At 31.4% G+C, this 22,162-nt stretch overlaps 1 protein-coding gene across 1 annotated transcript in view; it reads left to right on the top strand.

The window, feature by feature from the left end:
- Positions 1-22,162, top strand: part of LOC143914802 (atrial natriuretic peptide-converting enzyme-like) — a 199,397-nt gene that overhangs the window by 53,707 nt on the left and 123,528 nt on the right. Inside the window, exon 3 of the mRNA XM_077435150.1 lies at positions 2,436-2,486. The gene's annotated coding sequence lies outside the window, so the exon portion shown is untranslated. The remainder of the gene's footprint in view (positions 1-2,435; positions 2,487-22,162) is intronic.

Raw genomic sequence — 22,162 nt, 5'->3', positions numbered from 1 at the left:
TGGGGAATGTCTGGTCTCTTATAACCAGCACCAATATACATATTAGAATCAGCCGCAAATACCAAACATCCCTGCGAATATTTAAATAAATATCAATAAATAACTCTGTATATACTCACGTATTTAAATTACTTTATTTTTCCCTTGTAAGATCTCACCTTGAATTTGCATCAATTATCTGACCTTTTTTATATATCCCATATTAATTGTATTGATAAAGTCCAATTCGGATTTATCAAATCCTTGCTATCCTTTAACAATCTTTCTGTCAAGCGACGACTCACTAATGCTACATTCCTTTTTAAGCTCCTAAGTGGTTTCTTTGATTGTCCAGATTTACTGAGTCAGGTTGGTTTCAGGATTCAAGTTAGGTATTCTAGACACGTTGCATTATTTTCACTTAATCCTTTCAAAACCAATTCCTTAAAATATTCCTATCTACAGGTTGTTTATCGTATGTTTAACGGGAAGCTGAATGGCGTTGATCTATTTGGTATTTCCTTGCATCAATTCAGAACTGCCATCAGTAGAGTCTTGATTGATTGATTCATTTATGTATAAATGACGCCATATATGTATAAAATTAATGACTACCAACTGTCAACGAGATTAAAAATTTTCGGACGTGAAAAGCTATTTTATCTCTATCGTAATAGCGGAGGATCCATTTACTTATATTGATGACCAAAATGAGCAATATGGCAAAGTATGAAAACGATCGTATAAGAGGCAAACTTTTTCCTGAATTGTAATCGAACTGAATTGGAATCACGAATATCCAATATTTGATTAGCAACATTACATAAATACTCCGAATAGATTATTTTTCAATTAAGGTCAACCCAGGACTTGAATTCAGGAACATCTCGGTGGTTAGCATTGACGCAATCACTATACTGTACTTATATTTAGGAATTTAAGGATTATATCTCATTTTAGGATTGTAAAGATGTTAAAAAACGAAGCAGTGAAAAAAAGTAACAATTAAAAAAAAGTTTTTTTAAAACATACCTCTTCCATAATTTGTATATAAAATTATTATTTTGAATAAAAACACCAATAATTTTTTTTACTATCGCCATCTATGTATAAAATTAATGAGTACCAAACGTCATATAGATTAAAAATTTTCGGACTTAAAAGCTTCTTAAACGATATTTTATCTCTATCGTAATGGCGTAGGATCCATTTACTTATATTGATGACCAAAATGAGCAATATGGCAAAGTATGAAAACGATCGGATAAGAGGCAAACTTTTTCCTGAATTGTAATCGTAAGTGAAACGTAAAGGAGGTATGTAAAAAAGAGGTTTGTTTTTTTATATATGTAATTAATTAATAAAACGGTTCCAAAAAGTTGGTTTTTCAGCATCCGGAATTATACTGATTTGTATAAATGCTGCATGCTTGTTCATAAATGTCTCTGTGGATCGATGTTTCTATTTCCTTTATATACTTCTTACAATACTTACAATACAATGTTTGACCGCAGATGTTGTGTTTTATGTAAATATATGGGTTTATACCTGTATATATTATATAATTAGTAATTCTTAATCTGTATACCACACTCATCGCTTTGGAGCAATTTGTTAAGATGAGAGTGCATGATTGATTGAAATATTTATTTATTTATTTATTTAACATATTAGCCAAAGTGACATTACAGAGATCTCCAACGCGTCACTGTGGCCGGTCATTCAGTAAAAATAACATCATAACAGTAATAATAACTTATAAAAATAACAATATTGACACAACATCATTAAATCATAAAATCATAAAAAAAAAAAACATAGATAAAGTAATAACAATCATTCATATTTAATAGGCAAAATCAACCACTGGCATTCCTCAACAACCACTCAACCAGATTAGTATATTTTATATTGAAGAGGTCAATTTCACCAGAAATCCGGTTGAGCAGATATATAGCCCTAGATATAGGAGCCGTTGTCAACATGTTTGTGCGAGCCACAGGAGGAACAAACAAATCACGATATCTCAAGTCCCTGAATTTGCTAGGTGCATTAAACCTAAATTCATTTAGAACCTGAGGATTGTGAATTATCCCATTCAACAGCTTAAAAAAGTGCCTTCCCAGTAACATATTCCGACGAGACTCCAATGAGTTGAAACCTAACGCCCCTAATAGGAATACACTAGGATATAGCCAAGGATAATAACCATACTGTTTCAAATAAAGATATCTGAGAAACCGTTTTTGGATTCTCTCAATCTTCAATGAATGAGTTATATGGGTAGGATTCCATATAATAGAAGAAAATTCTAGAATACTACGTACTAAAGATTCATAAAGAATTTTAAGCACCAACGTACTCTGGAAAGGTTTGCTAACTCTTAGTAAGAATCCCAGCATTTTTGTGGCTCGCAAACAAAAAGAGTCTAATATAATCGTTTTTATTTGTTTCAGTCTTCATAAGCTGCAGGCATCGACGACTATGAAGAGTTCCGAATTCGTAAGGTAATTCAACAGATACGTGTATTTAACTTTCAATTTTTAAACAAGCATACGAATTCACAAAAATCCTATTGTAGTATTGTTTGTATTTGTGATTTATTTTATTAAAGTGAATCTGGTCGCTTTTTGAACGGTCCGGTTGCGGCTGGGCATTTGTAGCAAGCCGGCGCAGTACTTTATATATGTATGTATTATATTATATATGCAAAATTATAATGGTCTTAATTACAAAGGCTGGTGTTGTTGGGTATGCCAGTGGTGTAGTTACAACCCCTTAGCCATTGTAGAGACTGGTTTATGGTGTAAAACACACACACACACATTCGCGTGTACAAATTCTGAAGGAAGAAAATGTCTCTGTGAACTTTTCGGGTCGTGGAAAAACGGGAAAACCGCGACATTATCATTAATTTAATTTATTAATTTATTGCGACGTGAATTTTGTGTGCGTTTCTTCTTTTCTCTATATGAATTATTCAACAATGGAAACATTGCTTAAATGCTATTTATTATTTTTATATGGTTTCTTATAATTTTTTAATTGCCATACACAGAAAATTAATGACGAAAAATGTTATTTTTCACAACGATGTATTTACATTTTTATACGAATATTTGCTTGTTATTTTTTCCGAGTAAAATGTATTAAACGTTAAAGGTATGTAAACATATGTATATAATTCTGGAACTTTTTTAAATTTTCAATATGAATTTGTATGGTGATTTAATTGCTAAGTAATGGTTTATTTATATAGGTATAATACTTTGATTGGTATTATAAATTTCATTTCATCTCCTAAACATATCGAATAAGAATAAAAATCAAAAAAATTAAATATAATAATACTTATGAATTACTGTATCTACTAGTGCTTCCAATACCGGAAGATAACTTCAGCACCGGGATTGCGGTGCTAGGAATTTCTGATCCCGGGATCCCGGTTCTAGCACCAGGAAATCAAATGTATAACAAAAAAAAGGAAAAACATGTTCAATTGCATATTTTCATATTTCAAAACCGTTCAATTGCATTTTGCAACTCTCCTGATGTTTCACGCAAAAAATACTCCTCATATTGGCATTCTTTTTTTGAGGTTTGAGAGTTACATTCTTTAAATTTTCGGTTCGCATCCATTTCTAGATTTCTATGATTATATAAAAGATTTCCTTTAATGTAATTAAATAAAGTAAAAAACATCACTTTGATTCAATGATTCGTTTTTTACAAATAGTTTGTACCGTCTAGTAATTATTCAATCATTGAAACAATCCACCTAATATAAAAACTGCAATTACATTCATTTTATGTAAAAAAAATTGGATGTGACCAACCCACAACTTTATATAATTTTATATAATTAGACATATCGGCTATGAGCATTTTCGATAAAAATTGAACACAAATGTTGAGAAACTTACACAATATAAAGGTTCTACTTCCGGTTTACGAATTCTGATCAAAACCTTATCAACATAAAGAATACAAATATAAATTTTTAGCTTAATATGTTCAGAGGTGTGGAAAGAATCGGTGTTGTTTTAATGTTGTTTTATGTTTTTTCTTTTATTATTTTTGTAAAAATAATATTTTTAAAGAAATTTTGCCAGCACCGTAATTCCGGTATTCAGACGTTTCAGCACCGGGATTCACGGTACCAGAAAACACAAGCAGAAACAGGTGTTTTCTGGAAGCCTTAGTATCTACATATGTACATACGTAGTAACAATAAAGTTTTGTAATAATGATCATCACATAAATTGCCTTTCAATTTAATTTTTTTGGCATTCAAAATTTTTGTAGCTTAGACGGGTCTTGGTGTCACATTTTTTCACTAATGATTTTTAATTTTTTTCTATTTATTATAGTTATGAGTTAATTTTGAGAATTGATTAATTATATTCTTGTCTATCTAAATAAACTTGGAATGCATCAACAGAGTAAAACTATTCAAATTAATCACTTAAAAAAGAGATCATGCATGTGACAACTGAATCTTACATTGACTTGGTTATCGCTAGGGATCGCAATACTGGTGTACCGGTTTACCGGTAAATCGGTAAATCGGTAAACCATCGCAATTCGCAATTGCGATGGTTTTTTACAGAATCCATCGCAGGCATACACACAATAACTCATGTAAGTTTCATCGCAATCGGTTGAATGGTATAGGAACGCATACGTGACAGACAGACAGACAACCATTGATTTTTATGGTTCCCGGAAAAATGCACTAAATTGCACTAAGCCGATTTGGTTTCCGGAAAGATGCACTAAATAATAGCGCAGCTTTGAGAAGTCCTAATTTTTAATGTCACTCAAAAAGAACTTACGCAATAGAAATCCACAAAAAAAATATTAGCAACTTCAGATAACAGATAACCTCAGATAACGCTTTTTGTGGAATTCTTTTGCGTTAGTTCTCCTTGAGCATCTTTGAAAGTTTGGATGTCTCGAGAGTGCAACTATCTCGAGTGCATTTTTCCGGTCACCGATTTTTATATATTTAGATATAATAATATAATCGTCTTTTTCTGGTTACTTATTATTTAAATCAAAATATGTAAGATTTGCGATACCGTTGATCCGCATCGTGCACCCAATACACGTAAGACATTTTGACAAATCGATTTCGGAGATTTTCATATGTGTATTAATGCAAAACGGCACACCTTGCGACACTGCCATAAATCATACGACAAACATTAGTCAAAATTTGGGAAATAAATCCATCTTTCAAACGAGATCCAAATCTCGACATTTACAATCCTACATATGTACATACATAGCTATTCTCATTCAAAATAATTTAGGTAATCTCATATTATTGTATATATTGTATATAAATAAAATTTAGAGGACTATGTAGTGTCTTTTGATACATTTAAAAGCTATTTTTAGGTAAATGGTATTGTATTATACACGCATAGTTCACTTGAAAGAATGCCGTGTTGGCCATATTGGATTTTTATACAGATTTTATTGGATTCCGAGGGGACTTTCTGGATGTTGTTAAAACACTTCGACTTTATTTTGCATGGTATTTGGTTGAGAAAGTCGTCGGGAATGTTGAGAATTTGCGCCTCGGACCTTGTATGTTTGCTTTTGTATACATACATACACATTATAAGTATCTATACAATACATTATAATACATATTGAAATCAATATTATTTTTTTATACTTTAGCAAAGTCTCAAAGCGATTGCAAAAGCCCAGGAAGGACCACTTATTTATGAATGAAGTGAAACTAATAAAAAAACTGTCATAAAAAATTAGTATTCAAGACCAACGCTGATCGGCGTTTTGCCAACAAGTCATTGAGACTGAAAAATGCAAATAGGCGTCGTATTTTGAGAATAAGAATACTACCCGCTAAGCCTTTCAGATAGCATTGAAAAAAATGCATTGAACATTGGTCGTATAATTCGTGTCAATGTTTAAAAGATTGGTTTACAAAGGAATTTCTGAATTTATAACCATAGCAGAATTTCTCGATGTAAATTCCTAACTACTGGGTATTTTAGATTGTGGCTTGGCATTTAGATTATGAGCATTATATTTTAACAACAATGAAGAAGATGGAAATAGTTTTGGAAAAATACATTCATTAATAGACTTCTTTTGTTTATTTTATATTGTTGCAAGATATATTAGAGAGTCTAAATACACCTTTACAAAACTTGAAATCCTCGGCGGTAGTTATCTAAGGTTTGTTTAGATTAGCTACAATTTTTATACCTGCTTTCTAATGGATTTATAAATAAATCTAGTTGGTAATGTTGGCGAAATTTTCAACGTGGCCGGCTTTCAACAGAAAAGAAGTTAGCACTCAAAGGGTTAAATAAATAAATAAATTATGAAAGGAAAATTTATATGTTAAATTTAAAGAGTGGAATCTAAGAAATCGTGTGATTGGTAGCTTGAAAATGAACACTTCAATTGAAAATTTAATATCTACTTACCATAAATACACAGAATAGCATAAAGCCAAAAAGCCTCTTTGATTATATATTCAATATATAATAATTATGAGTCATTCAGATGATACCCATTGAATACAAAGCAAACACATACATACATATATTACATTTTTTTCAAAGCATTAACATTTGAATGTAAATTCTAAAATGGTTTGGTTCCAATTAGAAAATGTTTTACTTGACGAATGTCAACTTCCAAATATGTAAGTCGTAAGAGAAAAATCCCAGCAACGTGCTTGTCCGATTTATCAACTTACGACTTCTTCCGACGAGTTTATTTGAAGGTGTATGGTCGCCGAGCTCAAACTTTTCAGTACTCGAAGAATATCAATCAAATGAAAATTCAACAAATTTCCGAGAATATGCCAAAGGAAAGTTACAGATTAATTTCTTGTCTGATTATTTTCTTGGTAGGTATATGATATATATATATATATACTGAATATTTAATTTTTGATTAAAGTGCTCATTTTCAGGGCACCAATCGTTAATTGCTTCTGTCTCATCTAATATATATATGTACATTTGTATATTATAAACCTTGACGAATTGAGTGAATATATCAACGAGATTGGAGACCGATAGGTTCCGGTTCGATACTTTGTCCTTCGAGTTTTCCTTTTGACAAAAATTCGCAAATTGTTCGAAAATCGAGTTAAACAATTAGTCATTCGTTGTTCTCTTTTCGCAAGGGACGGGAAAACGGGTGGCTGGCTTGGGGTGGTTTAAAACCTCCCCTCCGGTTTATCATGGGAAAAGATAGGGGGGGGGGAGAAGGTTCTTTTGTCGATTTCAGCTGAAACGTATAAAACTCTGCATAATGATTGCTCGTAGCTCCGCGAGTTTGTGTACTTTGTTACCGAATCTGCGAAATTCCGAGTAGTAATTCGGAGCTTTCTTTTCAATTATTTTCAATGAAAAATTTGTACTCGAGGGGAAAAAATGCCATTGTATTTTCGCTGAATGTTTTTTTATAAAAATCGGCGGACGTAAGTGAGATGTTATTCTGAAATCGGGTGCTTTGTGATTTCGTTTTGATTGATTTCGTTAGCTGAACATGAAAAGTGAAAAAATTGGCCCAAATATTAACGCAAATATAGAACCGTTAATTCCATGATATATTTTCGACTTAATTCCAGAGTTTCAAGATAAATAAAGTAAAAAAAACGCTCACGGAGACAAAAGACGCTAGTTTTTAATGTCTGGACACAAAAAGCCTTGTATCTTAATTTGAAGGGGTCAAAAAATACTATTGAAGTAAAACTTCTTTGAGGACGGTATATGTAGTTAAATGCTGAAAAATAGTACAAAACTAAAGCTTCACCATCTCCTCTTCACTCTCATTGAGAAAAACTATACAAAGCTAAACCGTTTCTTACCTTTTATCGGCATGTAAAATAATGAAAAATAAATTTAATATTGTTTAAAAAAAATAAAATAATGAAAAAACAATGAAATATTGTTTTAAAAAAAAATAATACTTCCGGCTTACGAATTCTGACCAAAACGTTAGCAATTCTAAATTTATACATAAAGAATACAAATATTAACTTTCAGCTCAATACGTCCAAGGGTGTGGACAGGATCCAGGCGACAACATTTTTGACCTTTCTAGGTGATAAAAATCCCACTTCCGGTTTATTAAATTTAGTGATTTTTTATTTTCATCACATTGATAGAAGAATTATACTTGATTTTTTTTGCGAAGATCACACGTGTATAAGGGGTCGAAAAAAATTGTGGAAGAAAAATCGAACAAGAGTAAACTGCCACTTCCGGTTGAGGGATGCTTACTAAATTTTATACATAACTTGGTATTACGCTTAAACTTCTAGATATGAAATTTCAGTTCAATAAACCAAAAGATTTCTGAGAAAAACATAAAAAATCTCGATTCTCTGGAGTAAAAGTACTACTTCCGGTTCAGATAAAAATATTTAATAAATATAAGGTTATAAAAATTATTATTTCTATTGCATGTAAAAAAAAATTAATCCGATTAAGTTAGCGGTTTGGGAGATAACCGAATTCAAAAACTTAAAAAAAGAGGACACCTATAAGGGGAGGTACCATTTCGGGTCAACTTAAAAATCTGAAAAAAATTTACGTCGTGTCGATAAGAATTTCAGTAACCGGTACTATGTTTCGGTTCGATAGGACTAACGGTGTTCAAAAAATCCCCAAAATACACGGACACACAGACACACACAGACACACACAGACACACACACAGACACACACACACACACACACACACACACACACACACACACACACACATTTTTTCTAGATCATGAAAACGTAATCAGTAATCGATTCTGAGTTCGAATCAGCCAAAATCTCGAGTTCGAATTTTCGCATGATCACAAAACTTCATCTATTGTTACAACGTACATAGATAAAGTAAAAACAAATGAGTATTCAAATAAATTTAATAAAATGTTTACTATTAGATTAGTCATGTTTAAGCGGTTTATATTACAAATACTGAGCGAAGCCGGGTAAAACAATTAGTATTTAATATTTAAAAGTCATTCATATGAGACCTGCTGAATACAAAGCAGATTTCAATACGTTGTCAGCTATATAGCTCAGTGGTTGGCTTATAACCGAGGGGTCACGGGTTCGATCCCTGATTCAGTGTTGCTGGCCAAATCTTAGTTATATGTGTGTGACCCAGGTCAATCGTTTCTTATCAGAGTTTGCCAATTTATCTGATTTCATTGTTGAAACGGTTCCTATCAAATTGGCCACCTACTATTTGAATTTAATTGCATATACAGTACATATGTACAAAGTTGCACATAGTTGCTATCAATCTTGTAATGATACTATGGAAAAAATAAAAAATAATATATATATATATATATATATATATATATATATATATATATATATATATATATATATGTACATAGCTTGGTTTTAAATCATTGAAAAATCGTGTTTTGTCTCACGTTAAAGATGTTGCTTCGCTTCCACGCGTGTGAGATTTATCAACATGCAATTTCTTCCGCTGGGTATATTTGAAATTTAATATTAATATCTGGGTATTAACTTGAAGAATACAATTCATGAATATTGTCGAATATTATCGAAAAATGAAACAAGTAAATAAAAAATAATTATTTTATAATTTCAATAATTATTTTTTTTTAATGTTCATTTTACTTACTATTTTTCTATTAAATTATTATATATTTTTTTTAAATACTAAACTTTAAAATTAAATATTTTTTTTAATTAATTAATCTTATTTTATATTCAAATATTTCAGTTGATCTATCATAACTGAATTTTATTTGCATTTACTAAATATTTGGTTTGCCAAGTCAATTCGTCCCACTGTGCGGCGTTAGCTTAACTTGCATACAATAATTCATAAGATATTTTTAATGAAATTTTTCGCTCTCTCTCTTTATCCAGCAGGCACCGGTTAATTTAGTCGCAACGAAATCGATACAATAAGTTTTGCCGTAATATTTTCTACTCACTTTCCCCACCTGTTTCCCCTAAAAACAATGAGAGATCTAATAAATTCAGACCCAAATATTAAGGTATACTCATTTTGAGGCAAGATATTGGCCAGCAACATCACCTGCCAGCACATATTGACTTTCTCTAGTACTGGCAAAAAATTGATATATCTATATACATACATACATATATAAGCAATAAAATATAGAGTGAAAAAATAAAAAGTTATAGGCGTTTAAACAATTAAAATCTAACATAGCGAGAGGGTGGCGAAAAAGGAAAATTACTAATTGCCATCACCGAGAACGATAATGGAGTATTTTCAAAAGTGTCTATTACGATTATTTTTCACCATCGTTAATGGCAGATTTAATTTCCGCATGTATTGATGACCAAACCGAGCAAAATGGCAAAGTTTTCAAAGTTTCTCAAATTTCGTCAAACGAAAAAATCTAATTCTAGTAATAAAAATAGCCCTCATATTAACCTACCAATTTAAGAATAATGAAAGCTCGATTATTCATATATGTCAAGATATCAACTGGGCGATGGTTTCAAATGATAGACTAACTGGGCGCCGGACATATGGGCGACAAAATCATAGATCAAACATAGACACATTTGGCCGAATGGACATTTGAACGAACCGATATTTGGCCATATGGACTCTAGGCCGACGGACATTTGGCATCCATGTCAATGAAATTTATAATATTGTTTATATTTATCAAAAATATCCAATTTTAATGAGGTCGAGGTGATTTTTTTTTATATACATAGATATACATATACCAGGAAGGCTTGACAAGAAGACCCCGATGCGCCTTCCTGGACAATTAATTACAAATACAGCATTTTATTATAAGATAAATCACTGTACTTCCAAAAGCTGAAGAACACGAAATGACACTAATTAATTAGAGTATTAATCCATTGAGACATCTATGGATTTAGATTTTGTACATAATTTTTACAAATTGTGCATACAATAAATACAGAAGATTTATGACAACAGGAAAGATCATTTTTGCCAATTTTGTGGAACCGTTTCAACAATGATCAGATAAAATTGGCAAACTCTGATAAGAAACGATCAATTTGGAATCACAAATACCCCCAAATCTAACCAGCAGTATAGCGGATCGAACCTACTGATCACTTGGTGCTAAAAATACACGCTACCATTAAGCCATACTACTGGCTAGTTTCTCAATAATGTATCTGTTTTCAGTGAGTTTTGAGTAATTTCTATACTTTCTTTTCTCTCGCTTTCTCAATTCTAAGCATCGTGATCATCGATGTCATCTTGGGCACGTTTAAAGACATCCCGCCAATTTCTTGATTTGGTTAGACCATCTCTTGGAATACCGTCCTCTAGCTGGCCTTCCCTCCAGCGTTCCGGTGACTACCAGTCTCTCCAGACTCTCCTCAAATAACTTTTTCTACGTATTGTGGAAAGTCTCTCTGAGACTGCTACCTCTTTAAAGATGGAGATATTCATGTTTCTCACAGTCCATCATATGCGCATCATCGCATTTCGAAATAATCTAGAATTTCCCTTTCTCTCTTTATCAGGATCCATTTCTCGAATCCATATAATGTAATGGAGACCACCAGAGATCACACCAGACGGATTTTCGTTTTTTTTCATAATAGAGCGGTTCTTCCATATTTTTATCGAACTAAATTTCGATACACAATCGGCTAAATTTCTGTTCGGCCAAACATCCGTTCAGCCAATAGTCCGTTGGCGGAGTGTCCATTCGTCCAAGCGTCTGTAGGCGTAATGTCCGTTCGCCTAAGTATCTATGTTTGATCTATGATTTTGTCGCCCATATGTCCGGCGCCCAGTTGGTCTATCATTTGAAACCGTCGCCCAGTTGACATCGATTGAAACCTTGAACAGTTCTTCGGGACTTTCTAATTTATCTTTTTCTCTACACATACTTAATATATAATACTAATGTTAGGTTCGGAAACGAATTGATACGTCAACCACACACGAGGCTATTGTCGCTAGCAGTCTCAGCAGTCACAGCCCTCATTTCACCCCCCCCCCCCCCCCCACACTGTTCCATAACTCCATTCCCGGCCGTCCACGTACAAATAAGCAGGTATATGTACATACATAGCCGGCAGCATAGCTCGGTCGTTAAGCTTCTGCTTAGCGTTGAGAGGCGGCGGGTTCGATCCCTGGGCCTGAGCCTCGAATGAAAATGTATTTTTCAGAGTATGCTGTTAGTTAGACCAGGATTTGTGACTTAAGGTTGATCGTTTCCTATCAGAGTTTGCCAATTTGCTCTGTTTTCATTGTTGAAACGGTTCCCGGAAAAAAAATTGGCTAAAAAATCCCTCCTATACGATATGTCACCTATAATTTGTTATGTAAACATTCATACATATTATACGTATGCATATCCTTTCATTTTCATATACGTATGTATGTATATTATATTTTATTCAAATTTTGTGTACAAAAAGCACATAAACAAATTGATCTCATTTAAATAAAATGTTTTCTCTCCGTCTTCTATACTCTCACCATCCCTGAGACAAAGTTTTATTCCTCACTTGGAAGCTTTCTACATTGCGCTTTGAATGAAAAAAGGACGATTTCAAGAGTGAGTTTTGAAGTAGTATCGTTTATATTGTAGCACTGCGATTTTCATACAATTTCATTTTACAGAGTGTCTCAAACAAGGCTACAAACAAAATAAGCAATAAATTCATTTCCAAAGAAGAATTTTGTATGTACATAGTACGTATTCAGTTGACTACATTATATTTGTATAATATTATTTTATTTTTATTTTTACAAAGATATATACCAGGAAGGCTTGACAGGAAGACCCCAATGCGCCTTCCTGGACAATTAATTAAAAACAATGCAGAATTTCTATTACATGTATCACTGTGTTTCAAGAAGCTGAAGAACAGGAAATTAACAATTAATTAATTAATTAAATAATTAATCTATGGATTTTAGACTTGTAGATAATTTTTTACAAATTTTACATACATAATAAAGAATATTTGTGACAGCAGGTAGGTTGATTATTTTGCCAATTTTAAGGAACCGTTTCAACAATGATCAGATAAAATTGGCAAACTCTGATTAGACACGATCGACTTGGACTCACAAACACCCATGTCTGACCAGCAGTATAGCGGGATCGAACCCAATAATCATACCACTGAGCTATACTGCTGGCTAATATTTTATTTTATTTTTCACATAGATATGTATATACCAGGAAGGCTTGACAGGAAGACCCCAATACACCTTCCTGGACAATTAATTACAAACAATGCAGAAATTTTGATTATTACATAAATTACTGTATTTCCAGAAGCTGAAGAACATGAAATAACAAATTAATTTAATTAATTAATACAGAATTAATCCATTGAGACATCTATGGATTTTGGATTTTGTACATAATTTTTACAAATTATACACACAATAAATACAGAAAATTTGTGACAACAGGGCAGGATTTTTTTGCCAATTTGAGGAACCGTTTCAAGAATGATCAGATAAAATTGGCAAAATCTGATAAGAAACGATCGATTTGGAGTCACAAATATCCCCAAATGTAACCAGTTTGGCGGATCGAACCAAATGAGCATATGGTGCTAAACATACACGCTACCACTAATCCAAACTGCTGGCATATGTATGTAAGTACATATGTATGTACCTTAAGTCTATAAAATGTATACATACATACATTTTACCATATTGTTGATATATTTAGATTAATGTGCTATGAATTTTCCATTGAAATGTCGATAAAATTTGAAATATTCTCCTGTTTTACCATTTGCGACTTTTTTATTGGAAAAATTTAAAATGCCGGTCGAAAATTTAATTTGAATATTATAAAACCTCGCATTTTTGCATAAAACATAGGCGGATCGACGAGCAAAGTTCACACAACTTGTTGAATTCAAAGGGTGAGGCTATATATTAATAAAAATATTATATACATATTTGCATCATAAAATACCACAAATAAATATCTCAATTTTTTTTATTAAAGTTTGCTTTTACGGGTCGATAAGATACGATATTTTTCAATTTCTTCATAGTAGTTTTCTATTTAATATAAAAGCTAGGCTTTATTGTGATAATCGTATACTACAATTATTTAGAATTTATTTTGAATATTGCTTTGTAATAAAAATAAAATAAAAAGTTATAAGCGTTTGAACAATTAAAATCTGACATAGCGAAAGAGTGGCGAAAAGGCAAAAAACATTCGGAACAGTGTGGACAAATGCGCTAATGTAGACAATAGACGTCACCGAAAAAGATGATGGAGTATTTTCAAACGTACCAAAAAATCGAAAGTGAGGTAAGAAGAGGCTTGTAAAAATAGCCATTTGTATACCTTAGTATTCTATGAAGTGCGATTTTTTTTAGTTTATCTTAAATTAGTATAAGCCATTGTAGCGTGGACAGAGATCAGAGTGAAACACTCCTTGATCCGTCGGCCTGCCAGCTCCGAATGAATTACGGAACAAAACCGCCTAATATTTATACCCAGCGTGTACTATCAACACAGAGATATCATTGGTCGATGGACCGCGAGACCTTATTGGCTGTTATATTCAATTTCTTCATACTTGGAGGCCTTTTTGGCGCGAACGCGATATCAGGGGATCAGCGCTAGTAAACAAGTGATCGACGAGCACCAATCACCTAATCTCAACGATTCGCTATATATTATAATTATAAATGACTTGTAAAAGCTAAAACACTTTTTATATTTTTATGTTTTACTAATGTTGTGCCCGTTGATTTCAAAGGGCCCGCTGGTTTCGGAAAGGAATTGATACACGAATTAAAATAAAGTTTATATGTTATATATAAATATAATGTAAGGTAATTTATAGGCGTACACACACGTATTAATCGTAACAAGTTGAGTGCGCATTACACGCTCACCGATCCAACCCTTTCACCCGTTCGAAATGATGAATGAATGTGTGTGTGTGCACAATTTGTGTAACAGAAAATAAATCATATATGTATATAGGTATATACATATATATATAATATCGCTATTCCGAATGTGTGTCTGTCTGTCCGTCTGAGATAACGCTCGACGTACTATAATAGTCGTTTCGATTCGACATACATATGTACGTCACAGCTTAACCACTGCCAAAACGTATATATGAATACAATTTAAGTATACAGTTTTATTTTCGACTGGCATTTACATAACCGTTGCGTTTTGTGTAACCGTTTTGCGACTATATGTATAAGATTGTTAAAATTTATTGTAATTTAGGTCTTTTTTTTACATACCTCTTTTATGTTTCACTTACGATTACTATTAAGAAAAAAATTTGCCTCTTAGCCGATCGTTTTCATACTTTGCTATATTGATCATTTTGGTCATCAATATGAGTAAAGGTATCATATAGGTTTGGGCCGCTTTTATATCATCACATACGTACTAACGCGGCCCAAACCTCTCAGTAATATATTTAATTACATTAGTTTAAGCCGGGATCATAATTTTAATCATGAAATCCCACACATTTGTACATTTATTGTTGAAATATTGTTTAAATTGCCTTTTTATTTTATTTATATTTTAGTACATTATTTTTACTACAGTTATTTTATTTCTATGTGTTTATTAAATAATTGTATGTGACTGTTTTTACCTAAATAATAATAATTCTGCGCGCGCACATTAATACGGGAGGAAAAGCCTGTTCCTTTTGTTCCTGTTGTATCCTGCTCGCGCAAATTAAGTGAGTATGTACCGTTTAGCATGCACCATTTTTTTTTTGATCTTTCGACTTAAGATCTTTCGATTTTCGATCTTTGCCTTCCGATATTTGCATTTTCTGTATTTTAACATTCTGTCTCGTCACGGAGACCGATATTGTAGATATGTAATGTCAGTTGAAAAAATAATTTCCTTAATTTTATTTCAATCGAATTATTTTATTTCATAATTATAAAGTTTTTTGCCTCACGTTATTATATTTAATACATCATATTATGTTCAATTTGTAATTAATAACGGACGGTTGAAAAGACGAAAAGTTTCGCACATTATTCGTGCAATGTTCTCTCTCTCTCTCTCTCCCTTTTGAATTTATCGCATTGTTCGAACATTTCGGAGAGCTTTCGCATAAATATAATATAATAATACTAATAATACAGATAATATAATATTGTATTTACTTCGATAATTTCTCGACCATTTTGGTATCGACATTGTTTTGAAGAAGGTTCGTTAACAAGGGTAATAATTTCAAAGTTGAAATATCACAATATATGTAATATATACGTTTAGTAAATTCAAAACATAATGTTATATATGTACAATTGGAATATTCTATTATTTTAATCATAACAATTTTTGGAAATGGATTTATTGTTTCGAAATTATACATAATTCTAAAGCGCTCTTGTACGAGTAGTTCTCGAAAATTATAAATAATAAAATATAATACTATACAGCACCATAGATAGCAAAGCTGATAAAACAAATATTAAAAGTCAATGTTCCTATGTGTGTATATACAATATTAATTTCCGATTTACAAAACTAAGGTTCTAAACTTACGATCATCAAATTAGGTAAATCATCTCTTGTTTTGCGAAGGCTTGGAGCATGGGATTGCAGAACTATCACGCAAAAAATAACTGTCAACACCGGAAAAGCATATTTGTTTATATGTTATGCAACTCCACAGTTTTCAAAACTGTCAAATAAATTTATTATACTGCATCATGGTACATTAAATTGGACCGTAGACAGATTTTGAAACCCTGGATCGAAAGGCCTTCATACAAAAACACCCAGCCAAGTTTTGTTCGTTATAATTAAAAAAAAACATTGTTTTCTTGGAAGCAATACATTTACATTGAATTGTTTTTACTTTATCTATGTACGTAGTAGCAATACATAAAGTTTTGTGAGCATCCGTCAACCGGAAGTAACAGTTTTCTCTTATTCGATTGTTTTTCCACTATTTTTTTCGACTTTTTAAACTTGTGTGCTACTCACGAAAAAATTCAAGGGTTATTCTCGTATCAATGTGATGAAAATAAAAAAAAATTACTACATTTAATAAACCGGAAGTGGGATATTTTACTCTTAGAAAAGGAAAAAATGTTGTGACCACGATTCCTTCCACACCAAGCTGAAAATTTATATTTGTATTCTTTATGTACTAACTTAGAGCTGATAAGGTTTTGGTCAGAATTCGTAAGTCGGAAGTTTTTTTTAAAACAATATTTCATTATTTTATTTTAACCTTTTAAATAATTTTTATTTTCTTGATATTTAAAGTGTATAATAAGTATAGTGATTTTAAATTGTAAAAAAAAATCAAACAAAATTCCACAACCGGAAGTAGAACTTTCATTATTTTATTTTGACCTTTTAAATAAGTTTTATTTTCTTGATATTTAAAGTGTATAATAAGTATAGTGATTTTAAATAATAAAAAAAAATCAAACAAAATTCCACAACTGGAAGTAGAACTTTTGTCTTGTGCAAGTTTCCATACATTTGCGCTGAATTTGTATTGAAAATGCTGTCATAGCTATTAGTATTTCATAATGTTGCCGGTATGTCTGAACGTGTCTGTACGGTTCAATATTCAAATTTTGTTTTGTGACCTTCTTATATTCCTCAAATACATAGATAAAGTCATGGGTTGGTCACATCCAAACCCCTAAGCGTATTAAGCTGAAAATTTACAATTGTATTCTTTATGTACTAACTTACAGCTGATAAGGTTTTGGTCAGAATTCGTAAACCGGAAATAGAATTTGTTTTTAAAACAATATTTCATTATTTTATTTTGACCTTTTAATTATTTTTTATTTTCTTGATATTTAATGTGTATAATAATTATAGTGATTTTAAATAATAAAAAAAATTCGAACAAAATCCGACAACCGCAAGTAGAACTTTTGTCTTGTGTAAGTTTCCCTACATTTGCGTTCAATTTGTATTGAAAATGTTCTCATAACCGGTATATGTGATCGTGTATGTATGTTTAATTGTCAAATTTTGTTTTGTGACCTTCGTATATTCCTCAAATACAAAGATAAAGTCATGGGTTGGTCACATCTCAACTATATTTACTTTCATCCACCTGAGAAGTGCCAGGCAAAAGCTGAAAATGCCGCTATACAAATCCACACCCGAGCAACGCCAGCTAGTTAATCATAAATATATTCATGGCCGATTTTCAGGAAATTTACTACGTAATTTGAATTGTGGAGAGTATATTCAAAAAAAAAAATATTATATCGAGATAGTATACTTTGTTATACTGTGATGAATTTCGCACAGTCATGGCGTCTTGGAGAAAATGACTCCTCTATACGTCTTCGCACATAGCGAGGAAGATAAATCAGCCTTTGGACGTTTATTGACTTTTGATGATGCCGTCAGGGTATATTCGTCGAGGGGTGGGGGTGTCATTATCGCGACGCCCTTAATGCTGTTAAACGACGCCAGATGCCTATCTACGGATTCGAACTTAATCGAATACTCTCGGTACATTAGAAACGACACTTTTTTTCTTCTCATACTAACGCGACTCTCATTATTTAAGCTATGCAAATATTTAAGCATTAGAATAATCCTTTGAAGTTGAGTGACTGCCAATCGAAATAAAATGTTTTCCATCAAACGAATGGTAGATGTTCACGTTTCAAATTTAATTATTCAAGAAGCCCCAACATACGATAGCACTGTTCGACACGAAAAATGGTTCAGAGACGATATATAACTTTTCTTATAGATATATGCAGTGGCGGCTCGTGGATAAGATATCTGGGGGTGCTGCGGTTGATTAAAAATAAAAAAAAATGTTTATTTGGATTATATTTTACTATTAACATCAAAATGATCAAAATTAAACATTATATGTATTTTATTTCATTATAAAATTGATTCTTCTGTCTTTTTTCCTTGAAAAAAGGTCTATCACCTTTTCGTTAAATTTTTCACTGTTCCTAATCATTTTTTTTTCAATTGACAGCATAGACAAAGCCGTCAATCTTTCCTGAACCATTGTGTTTCTTATATATGTATGTCTTTATTCTATTTATTGATGAAAAACACCGTTCTAGCTCAGATGTAGTTGAAGTTGTAATCAGAATTTGAATAAGTTTTGTTATTTCCACACGAACTTTGCATAAATTAATTGCAAAAATAAGTTTTAAAAATATTAATAAATCATTAATACTATGCATTTCTTTCCTTGAGTAAAACACTTCTAATTCAGTTTGAAGTTTTTCTTTATCTAGCATTGGATATGATTCAATGGTTAGTAGTAGATCTTCCATTGGCATTTTCTTTCAGTACTTTTCAAAATTTTCCTTATTAAATAATTTCACAGCTTAGAAAAAGTATATCTTTCTTTTATATCCTTAATAATAACATCGCACATATTTTTGGCTTCTATAATATGTGCGATAATATATGCATATAATCACATCACATATTTTTGGCTTCTATTAGCTATAAGAATCTCATATTTGTATAATGACATTAGTAAAACTTTTTAAGTTTTCTTTAATTGAAAATGCATCGTTATTACTAGATTGCATTTGGTTATAAATAATTTCTACATGCGGCATTAACTTGTGAAAAAGTTCTGACTAAAATAAAAAATTGTATTCAGTAAATTGGTAGAATCTGTCATTGTTTTATCAGTATTTTCGGAAGAATATTTAAGTTCTTGAAAACATTGGCTCAGCTTCTCTTGATTTTGATACCAACTTAAATACTTAAAGTGACGTGTAGAAGGAAGTTTAGAAACGTAGAAAGTGTAAAAGCCCCCGCGCCCCTCCTTCGCCCACTCGGCATATTCCAACGAAAACCGTACTGCACAAAATTATAAACAATGCCTCACTTTCTGATATTAGTACCGCGATGTATGATCATTATTGGATGTGTGCGGGCGAGCTTAATACACGCTTAAATAATATTGATATTTTCATATAATATACATACATTTATGTATATAATAATATAATTTTTTCTCAATTTCCTTGGGGGTACTGAAGTACCGCAGTGCGTATGGACGAGCCGCCACTGGATATATGTGTTGTTCGGTTGATATCTCAAAATCTGTCAATTTCCTGTTCAAAATGAATATTGGAATCTACAGTCGGGTAATTTATCTTTAATTTGTAGTACTTTTCAGCTTTCAAATCTCTCTAAGTAGTCGTCAAATTCAAATCAAAAGTCAAAAGTACGTATTTTCATTTGGGATTTTTTCCCACTGTTAATACTATTTTATATTGAGTATTTTCTATTGAAATATTTTTATTAGGATAATGTTTTTTAATTCGATATTTTCCAAATTATTCCTTGATACTTTTTGATAATCATAAAAGTGCACCCATTGAAGTTTAAAAATAAAAAAAATATATCTGTGTATAATCCGGCGAGTCTAAAGGTTTGTTTACATCAGACGATAGAATAGAAATTGTAATGGAATACATGCTTACATATATGTTGTTAATTAGCGAGGCTATTTTGACGGCGTTAATGTGCCAAATGAAAAGCATTGTTGTTAGCACTCGATTATATCCATTCGACAATCTCGTGGAAATTAATTGGAAGCCAAAACGCCTGGGAAATTCTCTCCGGCTTGTCGACGCTAATTTATGACTCAATTTTCCGACTAATAACACGTTTTGGACGCGATTTATTAAATGCCTAGACGCTTCGGTATGTGACGCTAATCCACTAATCCTAAGCAAATTTCACAGTTTCACTTGCCGAAATTGGACGTGTGAATTCAATATAGTTACAAGACAATAAATTTAACAGAATCACACCTTAATTTAATATATATATATACACATATGTATGTATATTATATTTAATTTTTTAAATATCAAAAATTACGATTTCCATGACAATTTATATTGCGATATAGAATTATTATGAATACAATTTTTCATAATCTTATATATTATTTCAAAAGAGTAAGTTTTGGTTCGTATAATCCGTGACGTTTAATTTAATTAAAAAAAATGAATATTCAAATAAATTCGAATAAAATAAAACTATTCAAATAAATATAATAAAATGTTTACCATTAGATTAACCTTTTTTAAGCGGTTTATATTACAAATAGCGAGCTAAGCCGGGTAAAACCACTAGTAATTCTATAAAGGGAACAAAACTTTTGATTACTTTATTACAAAAATGGTCAGCAATTTTTAAGTAAAGCTATAACTCTATATATGTATGTATATACAAATTTGGTCAGTGACCAAATAAATTTTTATTAATTTTGTTTGTCAATGTTTATATTGTATTCATCAATGCATATTAGCACACTTCATAAAGCCTATTACGTACTAACTTTCAAAATAAAATAAACAATAAAGTAAAGTACTGACCAGTCTATATTTAGTTTATTGATATTATACAAACACTGGTTTAACTGAGATGCTGCAGTCCATGTGAATGAACTGCACTTGATACTGACCGTTAATTATAAAATACTGACCAATCGATTTTGAAAATATAAATGATGATTTATTAGAATTTCCAACTGTTTGTCTACTGATTATTTATTTTATTTTATTTACTCAACATTTTTTAAAGTTACTGGAAATTTATTACAGTAATACTTACCGTCTGTCTACTGATCCGAATATACTGTCGAATTGCACTGTCAAGTGCAATCTGATCATTTGTATTTTAGAAGTTTATTGATAACTAGTTGTTTTACCCGGATTTGCTCAGTATTTTTAATATAAACAGCGTAAACATGGCAAATCTAATAGTAAATATTAATTTGTTTTTTTATTAAATTTATTTGAATCGAAAAAAATCGACTCGTAAAAAGATATACGCATACTTACATACAAAATCTCTTTCGAAATTATATATGAGATATAATATATGTATGTATATAATTAATTTTCATGTTATGTATTTCAGAAGACTAAAAGATGTATCCAAGACCATATGTATATAATAATTCATTTCTATTGGCAAAACTATATAAAAAAATATGTAGATACAACATACAGACACACATTATGTTCAATATACATATTGTACAATTTTTATCTGATTTTCCATTTCCACTTCTCGACGTGTTCGAAAAATGCGCTCGTATACGTGTGCGCGTTCGCGTTTTGAATGAGCGCTTAGTGTGAAAACATTTTATCGCTTTTAAAAAAAGGTTCCAAGAGAAAT

Source organism: Arctopsyche grandis, chromosome 7, assembly GCF_051622035.1.
Source record: "Arctopsyche grandis isolate Sample6627 chromosome 7, ASM5162203v2, whole genome shotgun sequence".
Classification (NCBI taxonomy): Eukaryota; Metazoa; Arthropoda; class Insecta; order Trichoptera; family Hydropsychidae; genus Arctopsyche; species Arctopsyche grandis.
Note: the sequence above shows the minus strand (reverse complement) of the source record. Positions and strands in the feature narration are given on the sequence as shown.